Source organism: Chrysemys picta, chromosome 2 (assembly GCF_011386835.1).
Source record: "Chrysemys picta bellii isolate R12L10 chromosome 2, ASM1138683v2, whole genome shotgun sequence".
NCBI classification, from domain to species: Eukaryota; Metazoa; Chordata; order Testudines; family Emydidae; genus Chrysemys; species Chrysemys picta.
The window spans coordinates 155,963,398-155,983,291 of NC_088792.1; the positions used below are offsets into that span (position 1 = coordinate 155,963,398).

The window sequence follows — 19,894 nt, forward strand, 5'->3', positions numbered from 1 at the left end:
AATTTGTTATTGTCATAGGAGGAGGGATAGCTCAGTGGTTTGAGCATTGGCCTCCTAAACCCAGGGTTGTGAGTTCAATCCTTGAGGGGGCCATTTAGGGATCTGGGGCAAAAATCTGTCTGGGGATTGATCCTGCTTTGAGCAGGGGGTTGGACTAGATGACCTCCTGAGATGCCTTCTAACCCTGATATTCTATGTTCATGCCAGGAAAGACTTTTTTGACAAATGGATTTAATTAGAACTGCTTCCTGACATAGGGCACTGAAGATGACAAAATGTGAACTGTTTGTTAATTGTATGTAGTTCCCATTAGTTCCACAAATACAAGTTGCTGAAGTTATGGAAGGTATTCCCACCTTCTGAAAAGACTGAAGACTACATTGATGAAATAAGGAAAATCCCAGACTTTTACGTTACTGTAAGTTGCTTTTAATAATACTCTTATTGCTAATAAGCATGGTAAATGACTATGCAAATCCTGATGCCAAGCAGCGTAGCCTATATTGATACTGTAATCAGATATGGATGTCTTTTGGAATGTTTTCTTATGTGGGTTTTGTTTCCAAGGCGACATAAAATAAATAATTGGAAGTTATTTGACATTGTAGCTGTACCTAATACTGTAGCTTTGTGCAGTGCTCAGCGATTATTTTCATGGGATATGGCTGAAAGTATTCAGATGTTTTAGTATTCAACCTTAAGTTTTAAACGATGTAGCAATAATTAAAAAGTAACCAGCCCCAGTAAAACCATTTAAACTGATTGCATTCTGACCAGGGCCGGCTCCAGGCACCAGCCCAGCAAGCAGGTGCTTGGGGCGGCCAAGGGGAAGGGGCGGCACGTTGGGTTCCGCGGCAGTTCGGAGGCGGGTCCCTCTCGGAGGGAAGCACCTGCTGCCGAATTACCGCCACTTTCTTCAGCGCGGTGGAGCTGCCATCGGAGTGCTGCGGATCGCAATTGCGATCATGGGTTTTATTTGTTTGTTTGTTTTCCGCCGCTTGGGGCGGCAAAAACCCTGGAGCCGGTCCTGACTCTGAAATTTGGCCTTTCTTTCGCTTTCTTTTTAATTGCTGCCCAGTAATGGCGATAGTCATAAATGGTTTGAATATAGTTGTCAAAAAAGCTACCTGTTTAACTACTGCTTATTGTTTATTGCTGTTTGAGATTGTGTTGAGTTTTCGTGTGTTGTCTTTTTTGTGACTCCTGTCGTGAGCAATGGGCAGATATGGCCTATGGAATTAGCAATAATATGTTTATTATGGCTTTGCTTAAAGTAACAGACACAGCCTTGCTCAGTAGGTTTTCTAAATGTTTGGGTTGCTCCCCCCACCACCTTTTTGCAGTCTTTCTGGTGTCCCTGGGTGGGAAAGCCTTTGGTAGCTGTAGCCCTCGGTGGGCAGAGGAACTGTTTTTGCTTTGATGTTTTGCCTAGGGTTAATGTCTGAAGTACAAACCTGTGCCCTGAAAGAGACTTGAGTGGCAGAGAGTCCCCAGCAGTCTGGGGAAACAGGCCAGCCGCTTGCAGCTACCACATCAGAATGATTGATATTCTCTTTAAACAGCCATACATTATTATGTGTATTGCGGTAGTGCCTAGGAACCCCAGTTACGGCTCCATTGTGCTGTGGGTTTGTACACATGACTCCAAAAGATGCAAGGCGGTGGAGAATCAGGCCCTCCTTAATGAACAATGGTTGCCATTGCTGTAGTCAGGAGAGGTAGGGTGTGAATGCTAGATGCGGAGCCAGGAATTCCCAAGTTCTAATCTTGGCTCTGACCCAGCCCTCTACCCTGATATCTCAGGGCAAGCCATAGCAAGGATTTCAGGTTTAGGTCCTTTGTAAGCTTCCTTAAAGGTAACAACCTTGTGGAAACTGTGTGGCCCCTGTTTAAGCAATAGATACTTCTAAAGTTATTTTACTGATCATTAGGAACACGTAGGATTCTGTGGGAGTAGTGAGAAATTTCAGGGGGAGCAGTAAGGGCAGCGTGCGACTCCCCACAAAAAAAACTCAAGCACGCGGTATTATGGTGTGAAAACCTGAATGAACAGAGGCACAGCCCTTCCCCCACTACTGCTTGAGCCCTCGTGCCCCAGCAAACTCCATACATGGGGGTTTCAAGATTCCTATGTGCCTCCGGTGGAGCTGCCCACACCACGTGTAGCAGCTCTGCTGCACCGGGACCCTTCTGCACCCCTTACTCTGATGGGTGAACTGAGCCCTGTGAAAATAATTGACATGCCCATACCGCATCCTCGACAGGGGATTTTAGCCAATGGTTCTGCATAGTTGTGGATGCTCCCACTGGCTGTTTCGTTACCAAGAACTGATGCAGCAGGGCTGAGCTGTAAGAAACAGGGTTTTCCTAAATATGCCGAGAAGCCAGCGTGTTATATACTGAGGTTCCACGGCTTCTCTCCCAGTGCAAGCCCCAGGATTTGCATTCTTGAGCCTCTGCTTCCCAGTGTTGCCAACTCCAAGCATTCAAAAATCATGACTCCAGCCTCCTCCTTTCCCCCCCCCCCAAATGAAAAGGCTTAACATTCATATATATATATTTAATTGGTTTCTTTTTAATTTGACTCTGGTTAATGAGTCCCAAAGTGCGTTTGGGTCAAATGTCAGTTTTTCTGGGCATTCATGAAGGCTAGAATCTTTTTTAAATGAAAGAGGAGATTTTCATATAGTCCTGGGAGTGCAGGGGCTAGGGCCTTATGAAAAACACCAAATATTGTGAGACTCACAATAAAATCATGAGAGTTGGCAACATGGGTTCCTGACCTATACACGCCCCCTCCGGAAACCTGGTCCTCTTTCTCCAATTCCTGTCATCAGAGTACAATGAGCTAGAGCAAATCTCAATTTCAGTACACACTGGTGATCTAAAAATCACATGTGCCTGCTCTGGAGCTGCCTACACCTCGTGCAGCAGCTCTGCTGCATTTTGTCTTTTCTGCATCCCCTATTCCGAGTGTATTTTGTCCCTTAAGATTATATCTACACGCACATACAGCATCCAAACCTTCTACTTATTCAATGAAAGGTGGTCTGGAGTATGAGCTCCAGGAATGGGCTTGATGTGATGAATAAAAAAGCCCAAAAAGAAGTTAGAAGTAAAGGAGCAGTGGAATAGTTTCCCAAGAAATGCCTGGAAAAGCAGCAAGAAAAGCCAGAAGGGAAGACATTCACAAGCTTAAACTGCAAAGAATATATCTTCCACGAGAGGGAGCTCAGAAACCATTCACTGCTAAGCAATAGAAAGTGTTACGAATCATAGACGATAAAGATGGAAAAGACTTGTGAGATCTTCTAGCCCAGTGGTTCCCACTCTTTTCTAGATGGTGAACCCCATGGTAAAACAGACCAGAGTTTCAAGGTGTTCCAACTCCCCCACCCACCAATCTATCCACAAAGAAAGGGAGACACATTTAATGACTGTCTGCAACCTGCTGGGGGTTGTGACCTCAGGTTGAGAAACTATGTTCTACAGACAAGGTTGGTGAGGTAATATCTTTTACTGGACCAACTTCTGTCAATGAGAGAGACAAGCTTTTGAGCTTACATAGAGCTCTTCCTTAGGTCTGGGAAACCTACTCAAAAATGTCACAGCTAAATACAAGGTGGAACAGATTGGTTAGCATAAGTAGTTAACCCATATTTCAAGGGATCATTTAAGGTGAGGTGACCCACTAAGACCCCTCCAGTCATAGAGGGAAAGGACGGGAGACAAAAAAGGCAGATTGGGGGAGGTTGTTAGTGGGTTATAGATTGTTGTAATAAGGCAAAAATCCAGTGTCTCTACTCAGTCCATGGTTTTTATTGTCAAGCAAAGTTCTATGTTCTAGCCCATCTTCTGCAGTGGTGATATTACACAGATAAGATACTATATTATATCTTTAAAATATACGCATGTGTGTTGTTTGTCTTAGCTTAATATATAGAAAAAAATAAGCCACGTTCTTTTATATTAAAAACACAATGAATCTCTCAGACTAGATACTTGCATTTCCGAAGTAGGAGACAGCAGACATAGGGATTATTCTGAATTTATCCAACAATGGTTTTACAAAAATTTTGACTGAAACAAAAACTTCTCATTTTTGTAAAGTTTTCTTTTATTTTGGGGGGAGTTGTAAAAAAAATGTCAGTTTGAGGGTTTTCTGTGACCCCTTCCCCCCATACACACTGAGTTTTTTTCACTTAAAATTCAATTTTCGTTTAAAAGCACTTTTGCATAAAAAATGTTTTTGATAGAAAATTTTTGACCTGCTCCAATACTTTCATGAACTTCAGTGGAGTTATTCCTAATTCGCACTTCTGTGAGTGAGATCAGAATCAGGCTTATGTTGATTTTGCTTTGATACCTTCTATTAATTTCATCCCATTTTCTATTTTTTTGTTTAAACCCTCTGGAAGTCAGTGGTGCTTCATCGCCTTACGTGAGCCGAAGAACTGGCCCCCAAAAGTTCCATATTTCACTTTTCACCACAGAATTATTGGGAAGAATTCCTGAAGCATTTTAAGATACTATTAAATGTAAGAACTGTCCTGCTGAAACAGACCTTAAGTCCATTTAGCATCTGACAGTCTTGCAGTGAGGGAGTATAAAGGCGTTGATTTACACTCATACGAATCTCAGAGACTGGTTCAGTTTGCTTTCAGAGTAGCTACAGGGAAATTTCAAGTCAGTTGTAAACCCTTTTTGTACTACTGCAAGCTTGGCTATAATGTAATTCAATTTATACTAGTTAAGGCAGAAACCAACCCCCCAGATTTGATAACTTCAGGGAAGTTTTACTCTACTTCACACCTGGCCTGTGTCTAGAATGGGAGAAATCAAACCGCTGAATCTGAGAACCTCTGAATTTTGGAAAAGTTTGGACACAGATCCAGCTGCAAACTCTCTGCTGTGTCATAGTGTGATTTGTGGACACTGCAGATGTCTAACAGGGAATAGGCTAGAAAGAGCCATGAAGACATACAGAGTTTGGGAGTTCTGAGTCACTAAATCTGGTTTCATGCCATATGTTGTTGATTGCAGTATTCCCAACCCCAAGCATATAAAACTCATTACATTGGCCTAAAAATCATGAGATCTTTTTTAAAAATAGTCAATGGTGGGTACTTTTTATTTGTCTTCTGGTATATGAGCCTTTAAGGTGCATTCGGGTCACATTTTCCAGCTTTTTTCCACAATCACGAGGGTGAGAAACGTCCTTATTTTTTATTGAAAGCTGAGATTCTCAGTGTCACAGGATTCTAGAAACAGTGTCTTTAAGGAAAACAGTAAATACCTCGAGTCACACTAAAAACAGGAGAGCTGACAACACCCTTGATTTAATTTAAAACATAAAAAGCATTAACTGAAACCTGAAATTCCCTGCTTTCTCACGAGTGCTTAGATTGCAACGTCCTGGGGCAAGGACCATACTTTTGTTATGTGCTTGTACAGCGCCTAGCACAATGGAGTCCTGGTCCGTCGCAGGGACCAGTAGGTGCTGCTATATTGCAAATAATACATGATGCTTATAGCAAATAATTCTTCATCTATATGGCAAATCCTGGCACCATGGACGTCAATGGCAAAACTTTCAAAATGGGACCAGAATTTTAGCCATAATGACTTGAACCAAGCTCCCCAGATCTTAACCACCCTAAACTCTGGGAAATTTCAGATCCAGATCTTTATACCCACACCTGCTACGCTACACACTAACTGAGGGAATTAGAAACTTCCCTTGTGGACAGGTTTTCTATAATTGCCCACTTCAGGACTTGTTGCTCTTTTCTCTGGCATTGGCCGCTGCCAGAGTCGAGATACTGAACTGGAAAGTGCACTAGTGTGACTAGGCATAGCAATTTCTAAGTTCCTATGATTTATTTTTCTTAAATCGCATGCACTAAAAACTCATTGCTATTTTAGTGCTACTTGAGAGCAATCTGCAGAAGGGTCTCCTGGAAAGGGAAGATAGAATTAGGCAGCAGGATGGCCACCTTGGGAAATTATTTGGAAACTTTTGACAGAAGCTGAGAGCACAGTGATGCCATTTTTAGCTCATCCTACTCATAGATTCATGAGGCATCTCTTTTGACTTGTCACAAAAGCATCTTGTTGACTCTGCAATGAGTTCAATACAATCAGCCACCTTTATAAAAACAATGGTGAAGGAGCCACTAGGGCAAAATAAAAGGTCAAGTGCTATTATGAAAACGCACATCCTGGTACTCAGAAGCATCTGATTGTTGTCGAGGCTGCATAAACAGTTCAGCCTGTGAAACGTAGCTAAAACGTAGACAACTTGGAGGCTTGGATTTCAAAGGTTCCGTTTCCAAACCTGTACAGAACTGGGGTTGGTTCTGTCAAAATCCACCCACGCCCAGTGAGCCTATAAAATTCCATAACTGGATTCTTGAATATGTAGATCAGGATTGCACCTGCAAAAAGGCACTTCTGCATCAAAATATGTTCACTGCAACTGAATGCGGTAGGTCTTTGGCTGGCAGGAAAAAGTGAATGGGGCTCTGTTAAGGGCCCCTGCTGCATTTGGGTTACAAGGGAGTGGAAAGAGGGACAGACTTACCTGAGAAGAGTCACAGGCACCTAAATAAATGCTGAGCACGCTTAGCTCCCACTGACTTCAATAGGTCACCAAAGCACCTCACAGGATCAGACCCTGGCTTTGCATTTGATTTTTAAACAAATTGCACTCTCCTTCCTTCAATATATTTATTTCCCACTTCATTTTTTAAAGGGGCCATTTGTTTAGCCGAGGAAATGAAACCAAGACAATTTTATGCAGCCTCAAATTGGCCATTTGTGTGAGCATTACTGTATCCTTTGAGAAGAACAAAAGTCTCACGGCCAAACACGCTGATTTATACACCCGTGTCCTTGAGATGTGGGGCCAGATGTGCACTGGGGTAAATCAGCAGCGCTCCAGCGGACTCAGTGCTGATATATACCAGCAAAGGAGCTGCCTCTGGATTCTTAGCTCCAGACAGAAATGCATCCAGACATTTAGAAATGCAAACTGATTTCTCATGGGAAGACTATTAGTTTAGTTTAATTTTGTTTTTCCAATTACATCTTTGATTTCCTGTATGTAGTTCCCTTGAATCCATCAGGGAACAATGCTACAATGATCCCCGCTACATGACATGACTAGAATAACTCAGCTGCCATGCAGCCAATTTAAAGCCTATAGAACTGGATAATCCCTTCAGAGTTAAACCTGTATGTTTTAGATAGGTCAGAATATTAGGACTGACACCTCATATGGGAAGCCATTAGTGGAGCTCAGGAGGGGGCATGGGAGTGGTTTTCTGGTGTATTAGTAAACATCAGAGTTTCTGGAGTGTTTTATACCAGGTCACTCGCCTGTATAACAAGCAATGAGTACAATATTCAGAGTGCTAGAACCGCATAACCTGGTCATCCCATAGGTCTGAACTGCATCACTGCGACGGAGAGAGTGTGTTGTCCAATGATGAGAGCAGGTGGATCAGTTTTGTGTGTTGTTGGTGTTTTAAAGTCGAAGGTCAAATGCAGTACATTGAATTAACCCGCTCTTTGCTAGTGCAAGTCTCAGTCACTAAGAATTGCTAAAGTGTCTGTTGCCCTAGGTTCAATTTTCAAGAAGCAACAAAGTCCTGTTTGGATTCTTTGAAAGTCAATGGGATGTGGGCTTCCAAGTGCCTATGTCACCTAGGGATTTTTGAAAATTCTACCCATAGTCTCCAGGGCTGATGTACGAAAGAAATAAATTACATATAATTAATAATAGATTCCTTGTATTTAAAATGAATATGTGTGCCTGTATTGCTTCATTATAGGCAGGCTCACCACAGAATAACTGAACTCTCATCAAATATACATGAACTAAATTAAAAAGATTCACTGAGTTACTTAGCAATAGTTCAGGCACTCAGCAAACTTCATCTTTCCTCAGTTTGTTTCAAGAACTGTCATTTGCTTTTAACTTCCATCTGCCGTAATGAGCTCCAATGTATTGAAAGTAAACGTAATTTATCAAGTGTCAAGTGCTGAATTATCCAGGTAATTCAGTGAAATGTTTCTTTCTCTTTCTAATTTCCAGACCATTACATAGGATTTCTGTTTGTTTCAACAGTGTGATGTTAAGTAGTGCATGAAAACAACGCGGCAAAGCCATTCTATCATATAAAGGAATATGTATTATGTATCCAAAAAATCAAAAATTGCTCTTAACTGGGAATTACACTGTACTAAGTGGAGAGAAATACAATGTAGGTAGCAAAGTGGAGCAAAATGACTCAACCTAATATTAATCAACTTTAGAAGTGGATTCAGCTAAACTGCAAAAAGACACTCTTTTAGGGTATATCTCTACAGCAGTTGGGAGATGTGACTGTAGCCATACCAGGCTCTAACTGGTCCACTAAAAACAGCAGTGAAACTGCAGTGGCATGGGCTTGTCACCCGAATACATATCTAGTGTCCCAGAGGGCTTGCACTCAATGGCTAGCCTGTGCTGCCATGGCTTTGATGCTATTTTTAGCTAGCTAGCTAGATCAAAGCTAGTTTGGGAATGGCATGCTGCAGTCACACCTCCCGACTGCTGTGTAAAGGTACCCTAATGTGTGGAGCTAGAGTGGAATAGCTATTGGGCTTTCAATTTTTTAGGGGGGGGAGGGATAGCTTAGTGGTTTGAGCATTGGCCTGCTAAACCCAGGGTTGTGAGTTCAGTCCTTGAGGGGGACATTTAGGGATCTGGGGCAAAAATCTGTCTGGGGATTGGTCCAGCTCTCAGTAGGGGGTTGGACTAGATGACCTCCTGAGGTCCCTTCCAACCCTGATATTCTATGATTCTAATAGTTTGGGAGCACAGAGTAAGAGCAATAATGGTCTCTTAACCAAACTGTGGTGCCCAGGTACTACAATGATGGCACTCTAGCAATATATAGCTACAGTAGATAGGTTATAAATCCACTAGAACTAGGGTTTGTGACATTTTCAGCAGTTTTTACTATATAGCCATAGAAACATTTTCTTTTAATTTCAGGTTCATTCAAATCCACCCACTCAAAGGCAGGCACCTGTGTAGACTGAACGCAAAGTAAAACTCAGTCATGTCTCACCATCGTGAGCCGCTATGAGGTTTCCTCGCATGATTTCAATGGAAAATCATAAAATGACTTCCCAGGTTTGCTTGGAAGGTTCCCAAATTGAGGCCTAGGTTTGGGTTTGTAATCATAAGCCTTTCCGTTAAAAAATATTGTGCAAAATAGTTATACAAAACAGAAATTCTCTCTTATGTTGACAGTTTCTTTGCAGATAGTTTCATTTTTGAAAAGAGGCCATTTTTCAAAAAATGAAAACTTTCTGCAAAACCTTTTTCATATGTATGCAGTGTTATTCTAGCTGTGTTGCTCACAGGATATTAGAGAGACAAGGTGGGTGAGGTAATTTTCTGTTACTGGACCAAATTCTATTGGTGAGAGAGACAAGCTTTTGAGCTTACGTTCAAAAGGTTGTCTCCCTCACCAACAGAAGTTGGTCCAATAAAAGATATTCCCTCACCCACCTTGTCCCTCAAACATGTTAGTAATTCAAGCCCAATCCAAAGCCTAATGAAGTCAATGGTGAGATCCCCCTTATTGCTTAAACATTGTAAAAGATAAAATAATGAGCATATCTTTTAGGATGTAGATGGGACTGACACAACGCACCATTTAAGTCCATAAAATACTGTTCAAGTGGAATTGAAATATTGCATAGGCGTTGTGCTGATTCCATTCTCACAGGGTTGAATTCCAGCCTTAATGAAATTACTCTGTGGAAACTCAGCTCCCTCAGAGCACGTAATCTGTTCCCGTTTGTACAAAACGTGCTGTTTCTTTCCGTGTGCGAGGACAGCTTGCCTGCTGCTCTAATTGCTCATGTAAACTCTGATCCCTTACTGGGAGTAGCACAGATGCACTGAAGTCAATGGCGCTACACCAGTTTACAGCAGTGAAGGATCTGCCCTGCTGTTCAGGAATTGTTTTTGTAGAGAGCATATTCTGCTCAGCTTGTGCAGAAGCACTGTTGGGAAAGTAGCAAAACATCAATGCGGACTAAATTACTTTATTATTATTTGTACTAAAGTTGGTTTGCATGGGAGGCAGGAAATTTCCAAAATAATACATTGTCGTTAAGCAATACTATATTGAGATAGAAATTTACATTTAAAATATAAGGGACCTCTTGAGGTTGGATATTAGGAAACACTATTTCACTAGAAGGCTGGTGAAGTACTGGAATGCGTTACCTAGGGAGGTGGTGGAATCTCCTTCCTTAGAGGTTTTTAAGACCCGGCTTGACAAAGCCCTGGCTGGGATGATTTAGTTGGTGTTGGTCCTGCTTTGAGCAGGAGGTTGGACTAGATGACCTCCTGAGATCTCTTCCAATCTTAATATTCTATGATTCTATAATGGCATTATATAGGCACACAAACTAAAGAAACTTTGGTACTGTAATTTACCCATGGGTCAACTAGTTATTTTGCAAGAGTTACTATGTAAGATGTGATTTGAAGAGTAAACTGACTAGGACATGGGCATTGAGAAAATACTCCTGACAGCAAAGAACTGTTGAGTTCTAATCCCAGTTTTGACACTTCAGATGTGGTTCCCATTCAATGCCTTGAGATTCATATACCTAAAAACCACAGCTAAGATTTTCAGACGTGACTAACAGAGCTGGTTGGAGAAACTTTGAGGGAACCATTTTCCACAGGAATATGCACTTCCATCAAAATCAAAATGCTTCATGAAATCAGATCAATTTCACTCACATTTCATTTAGGAAGGGAAAAGTTCTGGCAATGTCAAAACATCCCATACGGATATTATGCATTTCTTATGATATGTGAAACAATTTGCCATATGATGTATTTGCAAACCAGTTTAATTTCTATACACGTAAGAGTATATGGCTAAAGGAATGGACTGTCCGTGAGGAAAAGGCGGTATATTTCATAACCACAAGCACACTGTTGCTATTGACCTCCCATCTCCTAAGGTCTTGTGGTTAAAGCACTGAGACCGAAAAGATCAGGATTCACTTCCTGGTTCTGCCACAGCTTTCCTGAGTAACCATGCCAAGTCATGCAACCGCGCTGGGCTCCACATCTCCATCTGTAAAATGGGGATCATAATACTTCCCTTCTCCCACTCTTTGTCTTAGACTTATTTAGACTGCAAGCTCTTCAAAGCAGGACTGTCTCTCCCTATGTGTTTGTGCAGCACCTAGCACAATGGATCCTGATTGGGCACTGCCATAATACAAGAGTTTAATAAGGAGAGTTGTGAAGATAGGTTTTATGTCTAGGTAGATTAGTGCTATATGAATGCCAAGTACTGCTGTTATTCTCACGCTGCTTATCTTTATCTATTATATCTCATTAAACCAACAAACCCTTCAGCTAACTTATCTTTAAGCACAGGGCTTTATTTTCCAGCTTGTGGCAAGAGGATGAAACTCGGGATCTTTGTTTGGTGTCAAAAATGCTTTTGTATCTTGTGTGTTTTAAAAAACAACATCTTTCAAGAAAGTTATTTTCTTCCCTAGGCAAAATACATGGTCTGAGAGGATACGACCCCAGTGAGAAAATGAGCTATGTGATCTCTTAAATGATGGAATGCAACTATAAGCAAGCATTCAGTTCCAGTCCATCTCCTCCCACCACTTCCAGCTGTGGGGTATGAAGTGTATGCACAAGAAAAATAGGAAATACAAAGACAGGTAATAAATAATCAAAAGTGCTGTTAACTTGCTACATCGTAAAAAAAAAAGTAGTCTCACTGCCCCAACATTTTATGGCTTTTATAGGTCTTGGGAAGGGCTTAATAAAAGCAGGGTGGGCCCTTAAATAACATTCCATGGGTTCTCAACTTGGGATGTCTATGGCCTGTGTTATGCAAGAGGTTAGACTAGATTATCAGAATGGTCCCTTGTGGCCCTTAAAATCTACAAATGTATGAATTAACAGGGTTCAGGCCTCCCTTTCTTTATGGCTAAATGGGAGGAGAGCCCAGTTTTTTAAAATCTATCGTAACGTGGAGGAAACAATATGGAAAAGTTCGTCAACCCAGAACTAGAATAGTATGTTTGGTGATCTGCCTCCCAGGCATTGCTTCCATCTGAAGCCTTGCCCCTAAGAACGGCCATACTGGGTCAGACCAAAGGTCCGTCTAGCCCAGTATCCTGTCTTCCGACAGCAGCCAATGCCAGGTGCCTCAGAGGGAATGAACAGAACAGGAAATCATCAAGGATCCATTCCCTGTCGCCCATTCTCAGCTTCTGGAAAACAGAGGCTAGGGATACCAACCCTGCCCGTCTTGGCTAATAGCCATTGATGGACCTGTTCTCCATGAACTTATCTAGTTCTTTTTTGAAACCTCTTCCAGATTTTACACAACCGTCTTCTTTTGTACGTCTCTCAGGTCTTCGTGTCCTTTCTCCCCAGGTATCTTCGATGAACCACAATGCCTCCTTTATATCCTATGCTTCTCTTGTTCCCGATCCTTATTCCATGCTGACTATATGCCTTTAATGCCCATCCTATGCCCAGTATAGCAAGCATTAAATGATCATATTTCACAATGTTAAAAATTTCAAAATGTTGAACATCTTGAAATAAAAAAAAATTGTCTACATTTTCCCCAAATCCACCCCCTCCAATTTTCAATCAACAGATCTGTTTGAAATGTTTCAAATTCAGACATTTTAAATTTTGTATTGTTGAAATTTTAAATATAGAAAAAAGGGACACAATTTTCGCAAATCTCATGAATTCTAATCGAACCTTTTTTTTTTTTTTTTTTTGTTTTTTGTTTTTTTGTTTTTTTAAACCAGCTCTCCTGATCAGTATTCATCGGAATTGCATCAGCTTTACTCATTATACTAATTATAATCCTGGGCTAAATTTGACCCATTAAATCAGATTCTGCTCTTATGCCTATGGAGTCTGAAGACCTTTAAGTTCAGGAGTAAGGTCCATGTCTTTTCTCAGGCTGTGGCAGGGGGATCCCATATTGACATTGGTGAACAAGTTATGCTTAATCTGATTGTTGTTCAGTATTCAGAGGCTATTGGCCAAAATTCTCATGTAACTACAAGGAAGCTGGCAAAAGTTAAAGTCACAGGGGCCAGTGCCATGAAAGCCAAAGGGAGAACATGGGTCAAATCCTGGATTTGTTGAAGCCAATGGGAATTTTGCCATCAGAGAAGTATTTTAGCCAGTGTCCCTACACGATTGGAACTTCTAGAAAAGAAGATAATAAAACACAAATGACGTGTACGTGAGGCCAGAATTTAGATCAAAGGACTGACACTTCTCTGATGATCAACCCCAGCTGAATAGCACAGTAAAAAGAAAAAGTCTCTGGGTCAATGAGACAGAGTTAGATGACGACCCAGGGGGACCAAAGAATGGTGCAAACAAGCCTTCATATAGCTAGTTGACTTTTGCCCTTGAAGCCGCTTGAAATCAATGTGATCTCACAGAGAAAGAGCATCTTTGACGAGTCTGAAATCTGTACAGTACAATATGTCACAGAGGGGATGGTGAAGTTTTGTCGCATATTTGCCAACCTGTTACAAAGATTATAATTCACTGGAAACTTCTTTCTCATCCCTAAAGGGTATGTCTACCCTGCACAGTTAACCTGGGCTCTTATCCGCAAAGATTATAATTCACTGGAAACTTCTTTCTCATCCCTAAAGGGTATGTCTACCCTGCACAGTTAACCTGGGCTCTTATCCGGGTTTTACCCTTAATCCCCCCTACTGTTCACAAAGAAAAACCTCTGACCTGGATTTGGAGGAAATATGTGGCAGTAGATATTACAGTGAGAATATTTTATAAATGCAATTAGATAGAGTAGGCTGCCTTTTATAGGACATGTAATATGGGTAAACTTCTAGATTGGTGGTTCTCAATAGGTGTACCCCTATGGGTACTCAGAGATCTTCCAGGGGATACATCAGCTCATCTAGATATTTGCTTAGTTTTACAACAGGCTACATAAAAAGCACTAACAAAGTCAGTACAAACTAAAATACAGATAATGACTTGTTTATACTGCTCTGTATACTATACACGGAAATGTAAGTCCAATATTTATATTCCAATTGATTTATTTTATAATTATATGGTAAAAATAAGAAAGTAAGCAATTTTCCAGTAAGTGTGTGCTGTGACACTTACATTTTTATGTCTGATTTTGTAAGCAAGTAGTTTTTAAGTGAGGTGAAACTTGGGGGTACGCAAGACAAATCAGACACCTGAAAGGGTTACAATAGTCTGGAAAGGTTGAGAGCCACTGCTCAGATTCTTCCCATATGGCTGTTAAAAGCTAAAAGTAGCAATGTCGGGATGAGCTGTTTGGGATTGCAATGTCCTCTTGCAGTGTTTCCAATTCAAACTGTGTAGTATTGTGATGGCACATGAGAGCTGGAAACCATGTGAAACTGACTAATCTAATTTCCTTGTACATGTTGCCTGGAACATTTAAAAGTTAGCACATATTGGAAACTAAAAAAGATTCAAACCATACTTTCCATTTTAAATGAGGTGATGTTAGAAATTTAAGTGAGGTTTTATAGAGAGAGTGCACATATGATTTGATGATATCTTTGACAATGTCCCTTTAACCGAAATACATATTATTGCTAAATAATGTAGATTGTTTGCTAGGTTTTGTTTCCACATCAGAATACAGTAGTCCCATGGGACCTGATTACTGGGAAGGATAGTAAGAACTTAGGTTTATAAAACATAATCATGTGGGAAATTTTTCCAAGGAAACGTTCCCACATTCAGTCAGACGACGACTATATATATATTTGCTATTTGTCTTTAATTTTCCCAGTAACAATCCTGTTAATTGCATATGCAATTTGCTGCTATATACCTATTTGCCCATATTTAGTATAACTGAGAAAACAAAGAGGATGTTGTGCTTCTGTTCTAGGAGGTATGGAAGTTGTCTTAGCTATTAAGTAGAATCCCTGTGTATTTTCCTGCTGAGCTTAATTCAGAGAGTCAGGCTAAGATTGAGGCTATACACAAATCAAACAAAAGAGGGAGGACAAATTTATACCAGCTAGACTGACAGTCTAAATTGTTTCCGCTAAAGCTTAATTAGCACAGTTTATACATTCCACATATGTGCTCTCTAACCTCCCTATCTGCAGCCTTGTCAACTGTTATATATTTAATCCACTTACTTTTAGATTGCAGTGTGGTGCTGTGTAGCAATGTCTGTTGTATCTAAACAAAGAAAACTGATGGCAGGATATCTGGTTGAAATGTAAAATCAGCAAGATGAAATCATGGGTTTCAGAGGAGTTTCACTGTGTTTTAACTGGGATTTGGTCAGTTTTACCCACTCCAAATGTATAACCTGCATACCCCTCATTTCAGTCCCAAAGTTGCTTACATTGCCCACAAATTTGGGGTTCCTCTCAGTTTCATTGTTGAAAATTAGGAATCAGAAGTAAGGAATCCTGAAACTGGGGTTATAGAAAGAATTCTGCACACTATGGGGAAATTTTTAAAAGTAGTCAGGGGCAGATTTTCAGGTATGGGGTACAATTACAGGTATGGGACTAGCATGCAGCACATGCATTTGGAGACCAATTTTCAGAAGTGCTCAGCCGCCAGCCCGGTAGTTTAAAGCAGCCCTGAGGCTGCTCTAAACTACCCCAGCATCAAGGAACCACCAAGAGCTCTTTGGCATCTCCTGCTGTACCCAGCACAGATGAGGCACAGCTTAGAATCTGCACCAAGGTCTCCACACATCCTGGTTTGAATGAAGCACTCATTGCGGGGTCTTCTAATTATATTACAATACCTCCCACCCCAAGTAAGCGGTTTGGGACTTCTCAGCATCATCTATACCATGATAAGCTCTACCAACAACATTTTGTACTTCTATCAAAGATGTCATGAGGGGATGTCAAAGTACTTTACAACGGTTCATTATTTATGTCTCCTACAGCGTCTCTGTGGTTTCTCTGACTCGTCAGTTTTCACTATCCGCACAAAACACGTGAGTATTTCTAATAATAAGGGAACTTGAATCAAAGCGATTACGATTGCACCCTGAGAGCTTGCTCCTCAAACAATACGATGAGAAGAGTTACTTACGTGCTTCAATATCTGCAGGGTCAGGTCCTGAAAGCAGTTGTTGGTTCACTGGTTTATAAAGTTAGAAGTGATATGCACTATAGTTAAGTCACGGGAGTGGAAGTCAGGAGATCTGCGTTCAATTACTAGCTTTGCCATAGACTCCCTGTGTGAGTTTGGGCAAGCCACTTCCCTTCTCTGGGCTTCAGTTTTCCATCTGTAAAATGGCATGTGATGGGGTGTTCACCCCACACCCACCACTAAAGGGGTTACAGTGACTAGGTGGGTCAGTTAACTGCCTAGGCTTCGCCTGGGGGAGGAGCCAAGAAGCAATGAGGACAAACTAAAGGATAAGCTCACCTGGGCAGGAAAAGCCAGGGCTCATTTAAAGCCAGGTAGCCAAGGGGATGCAGCGAAGAGGTTTTCAGCCACTCTCTCTGAGTCTAAGGAAGAAGGGGACTTTGGCCTGGAGGATGGTGGAGGTAACATAGGAAACAGCAGCAAGGCGTGGGACACTGCAGACCTTAGCTGCTGGTTGTAGGGTCCCTGGGCAGGAACACAGAGAAGATGGTGGGCCTGGGTTCCCCTATTAGCCCCTGGGAAAGTGGCACCATTGAGAGGCAGTGAATTGGAAGACTGCCTGGGACAGTGAGTGCAGAGAGATTTTAGAACACAAACCTCTGGAAGGGGGAAAACTCCAGTGAGGTGGCCGGAGGACCTAGCCATGAAGAGGGAGCAGTTGAGATTTGAGAGCGAGACAGTCTGAGCACCTGCAGGAAGAGGCATTGGACTGACAGAGCTAATCCCCAGCCATGGCCACAAGGAGGTGCTCCAGGGGTGAGTAGAGCACCCCGTGACATGGGGTAATAATATTACTTTTCCCTACCATTTGTCTATCTTGTCTATTTTGATTGTAAGCTCTGAGGTCATCAGCAGTCTCTCACTATGCATTTTGTACGTCGTCTAGCACAATGGAGCCCTGCTTTTGGTTGGGGCTTCTAGATGCTACCATCATAAAAATGAGTTTTGTTCTGAAATAGTCAGGGATTCATTCATTAAATCTGGCCACAATCCTACCAACAAAACCCTCAGAATTCAATATGCTGCTTACAGATCCATGAAGAAGTCATTTCCATTGCAAAATAGCACTCACAGCACCGCACTACATTTACCGCTGACTTCTAATCACTTTGAGTGATCAACATCTTTCGAGAGAGATCTTTAATTCTTCACTTAGCCAGATGGAAAGATATACATAATATGGCGCTGTTAAAAGTGTATGCCCCATTTATTCCCATTCTGTACCTATTTAATTCAAAGCTTAATTTATACAGCACTGAGCATGGTTATATTATTATGTCCATGATCTCCCTTCTGTGGGATTTTTAAACCAACCTAAAAGATTGCACAGTGGGGATACAATTCTCTATGAAGTTCTATTAAGTACGTTTTTAAAACAGACACTTATTGTATATTACATTTGATAGGATTTTAGACCAAGTTCTATGTCTCCATACCATAAACCTACAGCACTTTTCCACGAGGAGCACAAGACAGCATAGTGTGTGTGTCTCCTCTGCAGAGGCTCCAGAAACTCTGAACACACAATGGTGGTTGCCTACGCACACAGGCAGAGTCTTAGAAATGTAACATGCAGTATCGAGACAAACAAAGGCATCAGAATTTCATAGCTGCACGCACCACCACTAGGCTCCAAGAAACCTGTCACTAATGTATTGTTCCCCTTAAGTGAAACAAAACCCGTCCATCTCTACTGCCATATGGCAGCATTTAATAACAGACAGGACTGGGACGTACCCAAAATAAGAGGCTTGACAGTTTGTGCAACTTTTTAAACCTCAGGTATTCTACTGAAAAGTTATTTTTGTTCTCTCGTGACAAGCATCTGTATTCATTTTTTCAATGCACCTCAGCTGCAGCATGCTCAAGTCATTTCTACTGAATCTCTGCAGAATGTGTTATACCATGTGCATATGTAAAATGATTCCAGTTAACATCTGGTAAATGGTTTTAAACTTTGAATTTATTTTCACTTCTCATGAGATAGTGGAGAAAGGAAACATGATTCGGCTAACCATGATATGCAGGTGAAGAGACCATTATTATTTATTTATATTGGGGTAACTCCTAAGGCTCCAAATCATGGATCAGGACTCCATTGTGCTAGGCGCTGTACATACAACGAAGAGATGGATCCTGCCCTAAAGAGCTTACCCACTACTGAAATGCAACCACCTCTGGTGTGGAATATGGCAACAGTGCACATCAATACCACATGGGCTAAATTCTCAACTGGTGTAACTCTGTGTTTCTCCATTGACTTCAAGAAACATCAGTTTACACTTCTGGTTCCATATGCTTATGCTTAGAAGTGAAGAATACAGTACTCAGCTGAACCTGCAAGGGGGATTTAAGCAGAATGTTGTTTTAAATGGAATTTGGCCCAGACACTCAGATTTATAGTCGGGGCAGAGAGAAAAATATTGCTTTGGATATCTCCAGAGTTCCCTCCAGACAGCCTGGGTTAGAAAAATGGTGATGTCCTAGCAGGGGTGGTGAAGAGCCACCAAATAGAATTTCAGACAGCCACAGAAGTGTCTTAACGTTGCCTCACTGCTGCTCAACTTTGTTCTGCCTGGATACTGCGCAACATCACAATGTAGCATATTAGAACACAATGTGAAGCTGTTGAGGGGTAATACCTGTATCTCTCCTCCCACATTCCTCACTGCTTGAATGATCAGAGGTATCCCAGCAGTGACCCAATGCAATGGACAACCATGGGCCCTAATATGAGAACTTTTAACCCTGGTGAGCCATTTGTTCTATCAATCCCATAGGCATCCAGCCTGTCTTTGCACAGCTTTCCCCCCCCCCCCTCCAAAACCCCCTCTGGTCAGAATGATGCTCCTCAGCTACGCAGGCTTTTCCTAAGCCAATCAGCACAGCTGCCACTGCTAAATCATTCTTGTTCTATATTTATTAATTGCCAATGATATGCGCCAGCTGCTCCTGAGGATCCCCCTTGTCCTTGTTTGCCTGCCCATCTGAAATGGCCACCCCAGCAGCCCCGGGCCTCGAAGGCCTGTTGTCTGAGAATCCAGTTTCTACCATAACCTCAGGAAGGCTGTGGACTCTGTTAGAATAACTGTCCAGGGAGCCCAGATATGTGGCTCTAAAGCCACAAATTGCATGTCACAGATCTAGGCAACTCCCTTTCTGCACTGACCCCTCTTTGTCCTGCCAAACTCCAGCTGTTTATTTTTTGCCTTCTGCTTGGGCCAGGCTTATGCAGACTCAAATCCAAGCACATTCTAGAGCAAGAAGCTGGGAACTGAACCAATGCAAAGCTCCTAGCTACTCAACTAGCTCCAAACCACTCTCTGAGGTAGAAATAGAAACTCATTTGTACTGTTTGTCTGCGAATGAAAGTCCTTGTGATCTCATTTCAAATGATTCTTCTGGATGACACATCTCAAGAGCCCAGGCAGGTAAACCAAGGCCAAAAGTGCCCATCGGTCCCACATGTGTTTTCATTCCCACGCTAAAGAAAGCTCAGTCAGTTTCCTGATGCACTTTCTGCTTCTTCTCAGTGTGGCTGAAAATGAAATTAGTCACTTTACTCCATGGCAATATGTGATCTGATTACAATATTTCCTGGTGTTTACTTTAGCAAGCGAATCAGAGCAGCAGCCTAATCCGTTAGTGTCTCCACCA

General features: G+C 41.7%; 1 long non-coding RNA gene across 2 annotated transcripts in view; it reads right to left on the minus strand.

Annotated features, from left to right (window-relative positions):
• Nucleotides 1-3,637: 3,637 nt before the first annotated feature.
• LOC112059564 (uncharacterized) overlaps nucleotides 3,638-19,894 on the minus strand; it is a 28,578-nt gene continuing 12,321 nt past the window's right edge. The window contains exon 4 of one of the 2 annotated variants that reach the window (XR_010598611.1): nucleotides 3,638-19,775. This is a non-coding gene — a long non-coding RNA (uncharacterized LOC112059564). The remainder of the gene's footprint in view (nucleotides 19,776-19,894) is intronic. The other variant, XR_010598610.1, reaches the window with a different exon arrangement.